A 15,714-nucleotide genomic window follows, 5' to 3' on the forward strand; every position below is an offset into this window, starting at 1 on the left:
TATAAGTGATAATATGTAACATTTGTCCTTCTCTGTCTGACTTACTTCACTAAGTATAATCTTCTCTAGGTCTATCAATGTTGCTGCTCATGGCAATATTTCATTCTTTTTAATGACTGAAATAATAAATACAATGGTTACTGTCTTCTTGTCTTCTTAAGACAGTCATCTGTTGATGGACACTTAAGTTGCGTCCATATCTTGGCTATTGTAAACAGCGCTGCCATGAACATGGGGAAGCATGTATCTTTTTGAGCTAGAGTTTTTCTCTTTTCTGGATGTACACCCAGGAGTGGGAGTGCTGGATCATACGGTAGCTCTACTTTTAGTTTTATGAGGACACTTCATATGGTTTTCCATAGTGACTGCAACAATGCACCAATTTATGTTCCTACAAAAAGAGAAGGAGGGTTCCCTTTTCTCCACACCTTCTTCAGCATTTATTATTTGTAGATGTTTTGATGTTGGCCATTCTGACCTGTGTGAGGTGACATCTCATGGTGGTTTTGGTTTGCATTTCTCTAATAATTAGAGATACTGAACATATTGTATGTGCCTGTCATCCATCTGGTTGTCTTCTTTGGAAAAACGTCTATGTATGTCTTCTGCCTATTTTTTGAATAGCTTCTTTTTTATATTAAGTTGTATGAGCTCTTTATATAGTTTGGGTATTAATCTCCTGCCAGCTACACAGTTTGTAAATATTTTCTCCCATTCCTTAGGTTGTCTCTTTATTTTGTTGATGGCTTGCTTTCCAAACCCTTGCTGTGCAAAAAACTGTGAAGTTTCATTAGGTCCCATTTGTTTGTATTTTGCTTTTCTTTCTTTTGCCGTTAGAGACTGACCTGAGAAAATACTGCTGTGATTTATGTCAGAGAACATTCTGCCTACACCCTCATCTGGAAGTTTTATGGTGTCGTGCCTTATATTTAGGTCTAAAATTTTGAGTTAAGTTTTACATATGGTGGGAGAGTGTGCTCTGGTTTCATTGATTTATATGTAACTGTCCAGCTTTCCCAACACCACTTGTTGAAAGGACTGCCTTTTCTCCATTGAATATTCTTGCCTCCTTTGTCACAGATGCATTGACCGTAAGTGTGTGGGTTTATTCCTGGGCTCTCTATTCTGTTACTTTGGCCCATATGTTTGTTTTTGTGACAGTTTGTGTTGATTATTGTAGCTTTGTAGTACAGTCTGAAGTCTGGAAAGTTAATGCCTCCAGCTTTGTTCTTTTTCCTCAGGATTGCTTTGGCAATTTCGGGTCATTTGTGGTTTCATATAAATTTTAGAATTATTTGTTCTAGTTCTGTGAAAAATGTCATGGGTGTTTGATAAGGATTCAGTTAAATCTGTAGATTGCTTTAGGTCGTATGGTTATTTTAAAATATTAATTCTTCCAATCCAGGAGCATGGGATATCTTTCCATTTCTTTGAATCATCATCCAATTCTTTTTTGATAAATGTTTTATAGTTTCCAGCATATACATCTGTAACTTCTTTGGTTAAGTATATTCCTAGGTATTTTATTTATTTTTTATTGTGATTTTAAATGTTTTTTTTTAACTTTCTCTTTCTGATATTTCATTATTAGTGTGAGATACAACAGATTTCTGCATATTAATCTTGTATTCTTGTCTGAATCCACTGATTAGTTTTAATAGTTTTTGTGTGGGGACTTTAGGGTTCACTAAATAGAGTATTGTGTCATCTGCAAATAGTGATAATTTTAACACCTTCCTTTCCAATTTAAATAATTTTACACTTTATCTTCTCTGCTGTGGTTAGGACTCCCAATACCATTTGAATAGAAGTGATGAGCTTGAGTATCCTTGACTTGTTCCTGAATTTAGCAGGAAGGCGTTCAGTTTTTCACTGTTGAGTATTGTATTGACTGTAATATTAAGGCAAATGGCTTTTATTATGTTCTGTTCCCTCTATACCCACTTTGGTGAGAGTTTTTATCATGAATAGTTGTTGAATTTTATCAAATGCTTTTTTCTGCATCTATTGAGATGATCGAAGGATCTTTTCTTGCCGTTTGCTGGGGTGTAGCACGGTGATTTGCATGTATTGAACCATCCTTGTGACTCTGAAATGAATCCAACTTGATCATGGTGTATGATCCTTTTTATGTATTGCTGGATTCAGTTTACTAATGTTTGTTGAGGATTTTTGCATCTATAATCATCAAAGATATTGATCTATAATTTTCTTTTTTGGTAGTGTCTTTGTCTGGTTTTGGTATCATGGTTATGGTGGCTTCATAGAATGAATTTGGAAGTGTTCCCTCCTCTTCACTGTTTTGGACTAGTTTGAGCAGGATAAATATTGGTTATTCTTTGTATGTTTGGTAGAATTCCCCAGTGAAGCTATCCAGTTCTGCACCTTTGTTTGGAATGTGTTTTTTTAATTATATACTACAGACTCCACTTCTAGTGATCACTTGTTGAAATTATCTGTTTCTCTTTGACTCAATTTTATCAGGTTGCATATGTCTAGAAATGTGTCCATTTCTTCTAGGTTTCCGATTTTTGGCATATGACTATTTGCTGAATTCTCTTATGATTTTTGTGTTTCTGTGGTATTGGTTATTATTTCCACTTTTTTATTTCTTATTTTGTTTATTTCTGTACTTTCCATTTTCTTCTTGGTGAGCCTAGAGGTTTGTTGATTTTGTTTATCTTTTCAAAAAGTCAGCACTTGGTTTTAGTAATCATTTCTATTGTTATCTTATCTCTATTTTATTTATTTCCATTGTGATCTTTATTATTTTCTTCCTTCTGTTGACTTTGGGTATTGTTCATTCTTCTCTCTCTAATTTTTAGGTGATAGGTTGGGTTATTTATTTTAGGTTTTTCTTGTTTCCAGAGGAAGGCCTATATTACTATAAACTTCCCTCTTAGAACTGCTTTTATTATATCCCATAGATTTTATAAAATTATGTTTTCAGTTTCATCTGTCTTGAAGTATTTTCTTATTTTTTTCTTTGATTTCATCATTGACTCACTGGCATTTTAGTAGCGTGTTGTTTAGTCCCCATGTGTTAATTCTTTTCTTAGTTTTCTTTCTGTGGTTGATTTTTAGTTTCATACCGTTGTGGTCAGAAAAGATGCTTGAAATAATTTCTATCCTCTTAGATTTATTGAGGCTTGGTTTGTAACCTAGTATGTGGTCTTTCCTACAAACTGTTCTATGCATGCTTGAAAACCATGTGCATTCTGGAGTTTTTTTGGATGTAGTATCCTGCAGATCTCAAGTCCAACTGGTCCATTGTATCATTTAGGACCTCTGTTCCTCATTGATTTTCTGTCTGGATGATCTATCCACGGATGTCAGTGGAGTGCTGAAGACTCCTACTGTTATTGTATTACTGTCCATTTCTCTCTTTTTGTCTGTTAATGTTTGTTTTGCATAGTCAAGTGTTCCTATGTTGATTGCATATATGCTGAGGAGTGTAATATCCTCTTCTTGTCTTAATCCCTCCATCACTCTACAACGTCCTTCTTTGTCTTTCTCTATGGCTTTTGTTATAAGTCTATTTTTTCTGATATATGTATTGCTACCCCCGCTTTCTTGTCATTTTCAGTTGCATGAAATATCTCCTTCCATCCCCACACTTTGAATCTGCGTGTGGCTTTTGCCCTGAAGTAGATCTCTCATAGGCAGAATATTGTAGCTTCTTACTTTTTTAAATACAATTTGCAACTCTATGTGTTTTGATTGAAACATTTATTCCCTTTGTCCATTGACATTTAAAGCAAATATTGATGGGTATGTATTTACTGTCATTTTATACCTTGTTTTCCAGTTGTTTCTGTAGTTCTCCTTTGTTTATTTCCTCTGTGTTTCTTTTGTGGTTTGATGATTTTCTTTGCAGTGTGCTTGAATTTCTTTCTTTTTGGGTTTTGTGAATCTATTGCATGTTTTCAATTTGTAGTTACCATAGAGCTCAAGTCTGTTGACCCATAACTGTATCTACTTGCTTTAAACCAATTGTACAAATTCAAACACATTCTAAAAGATCTGCACTTTTATGTTACCCTTCTCCATTTTCTGATTTTGATATTATAATTTACACCTTCATCCTTATCCTTTCGCTGTTAATTGTAGTTATAATCACTTTCACAATTTTTCCTGTTTTTTAATCTATATACTGATTTATTTAAGTGATCTTTAATCCTTTTATGTATTTGCCTTTCTTATATGATTTTCTCTTTCTTATTGATTCTTGCTACTTTTCTTTTTAGAGAAGACCCTTCAATATTTCTTTTACGATAGGTTTAGTATTGCTGAATTCTTTTATTTTTTGCTTGTCTGAGAAATTATTTATCGCTTCATCTATTCTAAATTCTAAATATCTAGGTTACAGATTTTTCCCTGTAGGACTTTGAATACATCATGGCACTCCCTTCTGGCCTGCAAAGTTTCTGCAGAGAAATCTGCTGAGAGCCTTATGGGGGTTCCCTTGTTACTGCCCTTTTGTTTTTCTCTTGCTGCCTTTAAAATTCTCTCTTTATCTTTAACTTTCACCATTTTAATTAGGATATGTCTTGGTGTGAGTCTTTTGGGGTTCATCAAGTTTGGGGCCCTTTGTGCTTCCTATTCCTGAATATCCATTCCTTTCTTTAGGCTTGGGAAAGTTTCAGCCATAATTCCTTCACGTACATTTTCAACCCCTTTTTGTCTCCCCTCCCCTTCTAGAACCCCTATTTTGCACAGGTTGTCACACTTTATAGTATCCCATGGATCTCATATATTGTTTTCTTTCTTTCTTTGTCTTTCTATATGCTTTCCTGTTTGAGTGATTTCCTTTGTTCTGCATTCCAGATCACTTTATATTTTCTTCTGTATCATTTAGTCAGCTCTTCATTGTTTCTAGATTGCTTTTTATCTCAGCAATGGAATTGTCTGATTTTTGATTGATTCATTTTTATAGTTTCTAGTTCCTTAGTATAGTGATCTGCCTTTCTATTGATAATCTTTCTTCATTCTTTTAGGATTTTTATTACCTCCTTTTTAAACTCAGGTTATGGTAGACTGGTGAGGTCTGTTTCATTATTTATTCTTTCAAGGTATTCTCTTATTCTTTAATTTGGAGTACTTCCTCTGTGTTTTCATTTTACTTAACTTCCTCTGTCTCTGTGAATTTGGAAGAAACAGTTATCTACTGTGGTCTTAAAGTGGTGTTTTTCTGTGGGAGTATCCCCATGTAGACTGTGTGTGCCCAATAATTTTGTTGCAAGGGCTTGCTTTATTTTGGATGCCAGCTGTGTTTTTTCCTCATAATCCCCTTGACAGTGAGCATGACTTGTATTGTGGTGTCCAGGGCCTGTGCGGTATGTGGGGCCGGATATCCTTTTTTGACCCATGGTTGTCACAGCCCTCTCAGGGTCAAGGTCTTCTCCCCAGTTGTTGGAGTAGAATCCCTGAGAGTCAGGTTCAATCACGCTCCATCACCCTTGAGTGCACGCCCTGCAAGGAGATGATGGCTGAAACAAGTGAGGCTCACACAGATACCGGCAACCTGTGTGCCACCCATGCAGGCATCCATGGTTGCACCTAGAAGCAGCCCAAGGTCACATCCCTTTCTCCATTGTGACCCTCCCAGACCTAGTGCGAGGATGTGGTGTGGAGTATGCTGGGTTCAGGGCTGGGCCACTCTGGCTGCAGGAATCAGGGTGGCTGTGCCGCTGCGTCTGTGGCAAACCTCCCCGAGGACCTGTCTGCCACAGAGCTGATGCCAAGCTACTGTGCAGACTGGGTGGAGGTGGAGTGCTCCTACCAGGAAACAATTTGCCACACACTCCTGCCTAGGGTCTGTCCCCTGGAGACTCAGTACCCACCACTGGGCATTCCTGTGGCACCAACTGGTCTGTGTGCCCAGTGTCTGCCATGGCCAGACCTAGCCCTACTGTGCATTAGCTTACAAAAAGCTGTGTGGCTAGAGCTACCCCAGGACCACACTCCAGGCCCTCCGACTCTCTCCACGCAGCTAGACCAGGACCTCTTCCAGGGCTGCCTGCCCGAGATGCAGGGCTTCTCTGCTTCACCTTCTTGTGATGCGGCCTGCTGTGCTCACCAACAATGTCCAGTGACATGGCTTCTGTCGTTCCACTCAGCTCACACCCCAGGCCCCCCATCTGTCTCTGTCTAGCTAGACTAACTCTCTCTGCCAGGCTGCCGTGTGCAGCAAGCAGGGCTGGGGTGTTCTCCCTTTCAAATTGAAAGTGCAGTGAGGTGGCGGCCACCGGTACAGGTCTCTCTCTTCCCTGAGTGTTAGCAAGCTGGCAGACACACACTCCTCAGGAGTGGGCTCTGGGCTCCTCCAGCCCCTCTTTCTGTCCTAGAAGACTTCCCTGGAGGCAAAGGGGCTCCCCAGGGAAAGGGTCCACCCGTGTGGACCTTCTCTTCCTTACATATCGTATCCCTCCCAGGGATGCTGGGTCTGCTCTGATACCTTCTTCCCCGTCCTACCCCCTCATGTAGTGTTGGTGGGAATGTAAATTAGTGCAGCCACTGTGGAAAACAGTATGGAGATGCCTCAAAACACCAAAAATAGAACTACCATACAATCCAATAATTCTACTTCTGTGTATTTATCTGAAGAAAATGAAAATGCTAATTTGAAAAGATATTTGCACCATTATGTTCATTGCAGCATTATTTACAATAGTCAAGATGGGGAAGCAGGCTATGTGCCCATCAATAGATAAATGGATAAAGAAAATATTGTATAGCTATACAATGAAATACTACTCAGCCATCAAAAAGAATGAAATCTTGACATTTGCAAGAACATGGATGGACTCAGAGGACATTAAGCTAAATGAAATAAATCAGATGTAGAGAGACAAATATTGTATGATTTCACTTACATGTGCAATCTAATAAAACTGAACAAACATAAGAAAAGAGAAAGCTATAGATACAGAGAAGAAACAGGTGGTTGCCAGAGGGGAGAGGGGTGGAGGCAGAAAGAAATGGGTGAGGGAGATTTAAGAGGTACAAACTTCCAGGTGCAAAATAAGTGAGTCATGGACATGAAATGTACAGTGTGGGGAATATAATCAGTAACTATGTAATATCTTTGTATGGTGACATATCATAACTAGACTTATTGCAGTGATCACTTTGAAAAGTATAAAAATACTGATTCACTATGTTGTGTAACAGGAGCTAACATAGTATTGTAGGTCAATTATGCTTCAAAAACAAACAAGTAAACAAATGCAGAGAAGAGATCAGACTTGTGATTATCACGGGCAAGAGGTGTTGGGAGAGTGAATTGGACAAAGGTAGTCAGAAGGGATGAACTTCCAGTTATAAGATAAGTAAGTACTCGGGATGTAACATGCAACGTGACAGACGTAATTAACACCACTTTGTGTTATATATGAAAGCTGTTAAGAGAGTACACCCTAAGAGTTCTCATCACAGGACAAAAAACATTTTCTATTTATTTAATCTTGTACCTATGATGGATGTTCACTAGACTTAATATATATCATCATTTCGTGATGTGTGTAAGTCAAATCATCATACTTTTACACCTTAAAGTTATACAGTGATATAGGTCAATTATATCTCAATTACCTTGGAAGAAAAAAAACGCCAAGGACAGTCAGGAACACCGGCAACTTGTCAGAGTACTGGGCTTCTACCTCCCTCTAGTGATAGCCTTCAGCAATTGTCTGTATACAGACAATAACAGCTTCAGCATGCCGGCACCAACTGTAATTCTTTCAAAAGAAATTTTGCAGTGTTGCTGGGGTTTTTTGTTTGGTTTTTTTTTGGTTTTTTTGCCTTTATAAACCCCTGGTTTTTCTCTCCTCCTTGGAATACATTTTTCACTTCTACCTGAATTGCTGTTCTCAGGTCTCAAATAAAAATTTCTTTGCCAAAAAAAAAAAAAAAAAGGAAACTAGCATAAATAAATCATTGCCCACTGTATATAGATGAATGCATACAGATTTGTGTAAAAGGAAATGTGGATAATGAAATTTGTTTAAAATTTTTATTGGGATTCTTTTTTTTTATTGTGGAATTAAGAAAAGCCAAAATAATTTCCTGTTACTGTGCTAAGGAATTCTGTGACAAAACACACATTCCTCGTGTGTGTGTGTGTGCGCGCGCATTTGCTAAGCAACAGTAAGGACAAGCAAACATACTTAAGCTGCCTGCTTCAGGAAATTAGGACAACTAACTAAACAGTTTACTTAACAAGACTGACTACTGATTCCTAAAGACAGAGATAAGGACCACCCCCTTGTTCCCACCTACCAGCCCGTTCATTAGCTGTGTCTACTCCCCAATAATCCCTTTACTTGCAAGACACACCTCAAAATCACAGCCCACGTCCCAAGATTGTATACATACTATGTCCTAATTTCCCATGTAAGGGCACTGATAAAGTTAGCTTTGCTTGATTTAGCAGATTCTTTGGTCACTTTTTCTGGCAGTCTCTTGACAGAATTATAATGATTTTAATTTTCAAAATATTTAACAAATTTCTCCAATGAAATGTATGTTATTTTTGTTATCAAAAGTGCTAATTAAGAAAATAATATATTTCATGGTGAATATGACTCATCATGGAAAAGACTTGCAGGAAATTCACTGAAAGAAACTTATGTGGTTGGGAGTTTAGGAGGCATGGAGTATTTTTCAACACATGCTTTAACTGACTTACTGAGAACATTTTCCACTCTGCATTCCATCTCACTTTCTTCCACTCTTTAATTCTGTCTGTCTCTCTGTCTGTCTGTCTCACACTTCTTTTCCTCACTTAATAGGAACTAAGTAAATTAGTATAATTTAAAGGCAAGCACTGTTTATACTTCAAACTGTCTTAAAAGAGTCATTGGTACCTCACGTACAGCAGGTCAGCGTGCTGAGTGTGTGTGTGTTAACTTTGTCTAAAGATGCAGCCAGCAGGGGAACAGATATAACTAATTAGCGTTGCATTTGCCTGAATAAGATTGGGAGAAGAGAAAGAGATTCAACACACTGGACAATGGAAGTTCATTCCATACTATTACTGTTACTACATAGTCATAACATGTATATACTCTGTTTCCCTTTTTGGCTGTGGAGAAGGGTAGGTTTTTTGTTTTTTGTTTTTGTTTTTTAATTTTTAAAATAATTTCAACTTCAATAGATAATGTTTTTTAAACATACAAAAAAAGTGAGAAGCTACATGATCCTCATTTCTCTTTGGGTTGGAATATATAATTTTAAAAAGCATTTTTTCCCCTGTACCAACCCCATAGAACATTATTTTAAATAGTTGTTAAGTCTTTCTGATTTTTGTATGTATACACATATACACAAATTTTATTTTTCCAAAAAAGGGTCCAAGTGCAATTTCATCCTGGTAAAAGCTGTAGAACAGAGTGGACTATATGCATTGAGGTCCTAGGCTATGCTCAATTTTTAAACTTTGATAAATGTTGTCTAATTAATTTTCAGAATGATTATATGAATTTTTACTTCCACAATTAAAGAAAACGAATATTACTTTTCCTACACAGTGAATAATAAAAGCAGTTTGTAATTTTTATTGCAGTGAGAAGCAAATAAAAATAATTTATCATTTTATAAAATTTGTTTTTCTCTGAATATTAGGGCTACGGTAGCATCTCTGACACTCATTCTTAATGTTATTTTCTTTGACTGCCTGTTTAATGCATGTATTTTTAAAATAAAATTTACACGAACTTAAAAATCCCAATATTGATAATAATTAAAAAGTTAAGCACAAGCACACTTGTATGGATACACATGCATGTATTTCTATAGGCTTCCATAGGTTACACAATTCTATAGGTTAAACTGTGTAAAATTATCATTCTTATAGGTGAAAAATTCAACAGACATTGTCACCTTTATATGATTCAACTTAATATATTCAACAAAACTTACATGAACACTACTGAGGTAAAACAGTTCATATATACATTAATTTTATTATTCTCACCATTTATTACCACACATACGAGGCTAAATTCTAGATTAGATCAGTTTATAAAACAAAATTGGTATGTGGTGAAAGGAATTATGTTCTGGTAAAAAGCACTCATAGTTTGAGTTATTTCTCACACATTTTACTTTTGGTTTAGATTTTTAAAAACTTACTACTTCAAAATAATTGAACAGAAATAATCTTCATAGACTTACTGAATGACAAAGTACATTTCTTGACAAAGCCATTAAATGAAGTAGATCATTTAAGTTGTTATTTGATTACTATAATGATTAAAATAATAAATACTTTTCAAATTCTTAATGAGAAGCTATGCACCAGGACATGAAACTTAAGATTGCTAAAACACTGAAAATCTTTAGGGATACACATGTGTTTTTTAAATTCAATAATTTATATTTTAATAAATCTCTAGGACTAAATGTTAAAGTAATTCTGGTTTAGATATTCCTAGCAGGGAAGTCTATACTTATTGCTAAACTTAATAATCAGGGTTTTTTTAAAAAAATCTGAATAAAAGAAACTGACTTGATAGAGTCAGTCTAAGGTTTGTTTTCAGACTTCCTGCATGAGTTGTGACTGCTTTGACTTAATTGCTTCAATGGTTCACGTTTTATAATTTAGAAGAGTGATGCCTGATACTATCAAGTAGTTCTTAACAGTCACACATAATATTTAAACGTTGTATTTTCCTTCCAGTATCGCAACGCAGTAGTTGACATATGATTAATAACTTTTACAGGTAATGGCCCCACCTACTGGTATCCTGTACTATTACACTCCTATGTAAAACAAAAATGCTAATAGAGAGTAAATACAAGTAGCATTATTTCAAAGGAGATAACGGTAAAATGGTACTTTTTTATTGAAGAATAGTTGATTTACAATGTTGTGTTAGTTTCAGGGGTACAGAAATGTGATTCTCAATTATTCATCACTTGCAAACATTGTTCTTCCATTTCATTGATCGTCCACTCATACTGTTTATGGTTTCCTTTCCTGTGCAAGAGCTTTTAAGTTTAATCAGGTCCTGTTTGCTTACATTTCCCTTACTCTAGAAAATGCATTGAAAAAAATATTTCTGCAGTTATTCTGCCTGTTTTCCTCTAGGAGTTTTAGAGTATCCAGTCTTACATTTAGGGCTTTACTTCATTTTGAGTTTATGCTTGTATATGGTGTTAGAGATGGTTATAATTTCATTCTTTTACACGTAGCTGTCCAGTTTTCTCAGCAATGCTTATCAAGGAGCCTGTCTCTTCTCTATTGCATATTTTTACCTCCTTTGTCACAGATTAATTGGCCTCAAGTGCATGGGTTTATGTCTGGGCTCTCTGTCCTGTTCCAGTGATCTCTGTGTCTGTTTTGGTGCCTGTGCCACACTGTTTTGATTACCGTAGCTCTGCAGTATGGTCTGATGTCGGGGAGTGTAATATCTCCAGCTCTGTTCTTTCTCAACATTACTTTGGCTATTTGGGCTCTTTTGTGTTTCCATACAAAGTTTTAAATAATTTCTCCCAGTTCTGTGAAAAATACGAAGGGGATTGCATTGAACCTGAGGGTAATGTGGACATTTAACAATGCTGATTCTTCCAGCCCAATTGCATGGTACATCTTTCCATCTGTTTGTGTCATCTTTAATTTCTTTCATCAGTGTCTTACAGTTTTAGAAGTACAGGTCTTTTACCTCTTTGCTAGGTTTATCCTGAGGTATTTTATTCTTTGGGTGCAATGGTGAATTAAATTATTTCCTTAATTTATCTTTCTTATATGTTGTTGTTAATGTATAGAAATGCAACAGACTTCTGTATATTAATTTTGTATCCTGAAACTTTATCAAGTTTGTTAATGAGCTCTAGTAGTTTTCTGGAAGCCTCTTTAAGGTTTTCTGTGCCATCTGCAAATAGTGACAGTTTTATTTCTTTTCCAGTTTGGTTTCCTTTTATTTCCTTTTCTTCTCTTCCTGCTGCCTGGGACTTCCAAAACTATGTTAAAAGTGTTGAGAGAGGGCATCCTTGTCTGGTTCCTGATCTTAGAGGAAAAGCTTTCACCTTTTCACCACTGAGAATGATGTTAGCTGTGGGTTTGTCACATACAGTCCTTATTATGTTGAAGTATGTTCCCTCTATGCCCATATTCTGGACGATTTTTATCATACATGGATGTCAAATTTATCAAAAGCTTTTTCTGTGTCTATTGAGATGACCATATGGTTTTAATTCTTCAGTCTGTTAATGTGCCGTGTCACAATGATTAATTTGCAGGTGTTCAAAACTCTTGCACCGCTAGGATATATCCCACTTGATCATAAGGTAATATCCTTTTGAAGTGTTGCTGGAGTCTGCTAGTATTTTGTTGAGGATTTTTGCATCTAAGTTCATCAATGATACTGGCCTGTAATTTTGTATTTTTGTGACATCTTTGGTTATGGAATCAGGGTGATGGTGTCCTCATAGAATGAGTCTGGAAGTGTTTCTTCCTCTGTAACTTTTTTGGAACAGTTTCAGAAGGATGGGTGGTAACTCTTACCTGAATGTTTGATGCAATTCACCTGTGAAGCCACAGGACCCTGGACTTCTGTTTGCTGAGGGGTTTTATATTACTGATTTAATTTTGGTACTGGTAATTGGTCTGTTCATATTCTTTTTTTTTTTTCCTCATTCAGTGGTGGGAGGTTGTGCCTTTCTGAGAATCTGTCCGTTCCTTCTAGGCTGTCCACTTTATTAGCATATAGTTGCTCATAGTAGCCTTTTTTCTTGATGAATCTGGCTAAAGGTTTATCAATTTTGTTTATCTTTTCAAAGAACCAGCTTTTAGTTTGATCTTTTCTATTTCTTTTTTTGTCTCTATTTCATTTATTTCTGATCTAATTTTTATGATTTCTTCCCGTCTACTAACTGTCCATATACACACATGATTGCTCTAGGTCGCTGATCTCTTATTTTCAAACGCACTTTAAATATCCTCCATTTAAGTTAAGTCCTGCAGGCCTTCAAAGCCAAATGCTCGCCTCTATTTATTTATTTCAACGCTGTTTGGTTGTTCCCTGTGTTTTCTAATTCTTTACTCAGAACTTCTAATTTCTCACCCTGTGCATCCATTCTCCTCCCAAGTTCTCTGATCATCTTTACGATCATTATTCTAAAATCTTTCTCAGGTAGATTGCCTGTCTCTGTGTCATTCAGTTTTTCTTCTGGAATTTTATCTTTTTCCTTTGAAACATATTTTTCCCCCACCTCATTTTGTCTCAGTTTCTGTTTGTGTTTTATGTATTTAGCAGGTTGGTTACATTCCTTGACCTCTGCGTGGTGGCCCTCTACAGAGCCGTCCTATGCGTCTCAGCAACTCACCCCCTCTCATCACCCAGGGGCCAGGAGCCAGCTGGTCCCAGGGTGAGTCTGGCCTGCATTTATGGACTCATTCCACAGGCTGGAGGGTGGCAGTTTCCTTCTTCTGGGGTCTTCCCCCTGGTGGGTGAGGCAGGTGTGAGTTTTTAGCAGATTTCCCGGCGGGAGAGGTCAGGGTGTGCCCGCTGCTGGGTGGAGCTGGTTCTTGGCCCCCTGGTGGGCAGGGCTGTCTCTAGGGGTGTGTCTAGTGTGGACGCAGGCTCAGAAAGTCTTTAGGCAGCCTGTTGGTGGAGAAGTGGGGACGTGTCCCCACCCAGTTAGTTGTTTGGCCTGGGGCATCCCAGAACTGGATCCTATAGACCATTGGGTAGGGCCAGTCTTGGTGTTAAGGACCCAAGCAAGGTTTCAGCCTCCAAGAGGGAGAGGTCATGCAGATGAATACTCCACGATCTCTCCACCACCTTGTCTAAGTCCCCGAGGTGAGATGCAGCCATCCGCTGCCTCTCCAGGAGACACTCCACGAGCAGCAGGTGGGTCTGGCCTAGGCTCCTATGAAATCACTACTTTTGTCCTTGGTCTTGGTGAGTGTGAGGTTTTGTGTGCATCCAGTAAGAGTGAAGTCTGCCTCCCCTGGTCCCACGGAGCTCCTGCAGTTAAGTCCTGCCGGCCTTCAAAGCCAAATGCTCTGGGGGCTCCTCTTCCCAGTGCCAGACCCCCAGGCTGGGGAGCCCAACATGGGGCTCAGAACTCTCACTCTTGTGGGAGCATCCCTGCAATGTAATTATTCTCTGACTTGTGGTTCACTCCCCCAGGAGGTGCGGGGTTTGATTATATCATCGGTCGACCCCTCTTACCTATCTTGTTGTGTGGTGTTCTTGATGTTTTCAGTTATGGAAGGTCTTTTTTTGGTAGGTTCCAGTCTTTTTTATTGATAACTGGTCTGTAGTTGGTCGTGATCTTGGTATGTTCATGGGAGAAGATGAGCTCCAGCTCCTTCTACTTTGTTTTTCTGGCCTCTCTCCTCAAAACGGTACTTCACTTGATTATGTGAATTCATTGCCACAAGAAAATACGTTTTTAAAATAATTCAAATTCACTTGTATAAAGCTTGTAGTTTTGTCTTTCTTTAATAAACATATAATGAGCTCTTGCTGCCTCCTAGAATGCAATGTTAGAAACGAAAGATGCAAGGAAGCTCTCGGCCTTCTGGGGAGTCTGACATACGTATCATTACAGGGCAGCATGGAAAGTGCTGATCTCGGGGGCACACGTGTGTTCTTGACCTCAACGAGAATGGCCAGATTTTACTTTCTAATAAACGGTGATGCATATATTGAGCTTTTAAAACATTAGTAAAAACATATCAGGTTAAGAAGGGGAAGCAAAACATTCTAGGGGAAGGAGTCAGGTGTGGGAATGAACAGGAGACGAGGGGTGATGGAGACTGAGGGTCTTTAGTCTTTCCAACAAAGTTATTTTTATTTTGTAGAAATTTCTCTCCCAAGTTATAGAAGTCTCAGGTATGGTACTCGCCTGAGGCAGCACTGCACATCCTTTTTTTTTTTTTTTTTTTTGCTGTAGTCTGACGTTGGACAGAGTGTACTTCTCCACCTTTTGACCATGGCCCTGGTCACGTGACTTGCTCTAGCCAATGTGATACAGTGGAAATAAAGAAAAGGCATGTAATGTGCTTGCATGTCTATGCTTCTGCCATTTCTGTGAGAAGAGTACAGCCCGAGTACCCCTCTCAGCCAAGGAAGGTGAGGGGCAGGTGGATGGGACCCTCAGCGTGGGGTAAACCCAGACACGCCAGCCCAGACCAGCCCACCAGCAGACAGCTCAGGGCCACTGAGCAAAAACAGGTGCTTATTGTTGTATCTGCTGAATTTAGTGGTGTGTGTAATGCAGCAGTATCTACTCATACACAATGCTGAGTACCAGGGCTGCCATACTGGCGGTCAAGACAACTTTTCTGAATGGTGGAAAGAGTTTATCTGAGCTCTAAGAACTTTAAATTGTACCTTTTTAGGAACTGGATTTATCTAAATTTTTATAAATTGTATATAATTCCTCTGGAACTGAAAAAACAAACCAGGATTCTAGCACAGGAAACTTGTATTTTTATCCCTTCAGAAGTGGCCTTTAGTGGGGAAGGGTAGAGCTCAAGTGGGAGCGCGCACGCTCAGCACCCAAGAGGTCAGGGGTTCAATCCCCGGTACCTCCTCCAAGCAAAAATCAGTGAAGAAACCTAATTACCTCCCCCTCATAAAACAAACAATACAAGCCAGAAACGGCCTTCCATAGTATATAACGGAGTAAAGCTAGCAACAAAAAGCAATTAATTCATCTGAAATTCATGAGGTTTTCAAATCCCGGCATGGCCACCCA

At 38.1% G+C, this 15,714-nt stretch overlaps 1 protein-coding gene across 4 annotated transcripts in view; it reads left to right on the plus strand.

Moving 5' to 3' along the window:
- KHDRBS2 (KH RNA binding domain containing, signal transduction associated 2) overlaps positions 1-15,714 on the plus strand; it is a 522,708-nt gene that overhangs the window by 414,533 nt on the left and 92,461 nt on the right. The window lies entirely within an intron of this gene.

Source organism: Camelus dromedarius, chromosome 19 (genome assembly GCF_036321535.1).
Source record: "Camelus dromedarius isolate mCamDro1 chromosome 19, mCamDro1.pat, whole genome shotgun sequence".
In the NCBI taxonomy this organism is placed as follows: Eukaryota; Metazoa; Chordata; class Mammalia; order Artiodactyla; family Camelidae; genus Camelus; species Camelus dromedarius.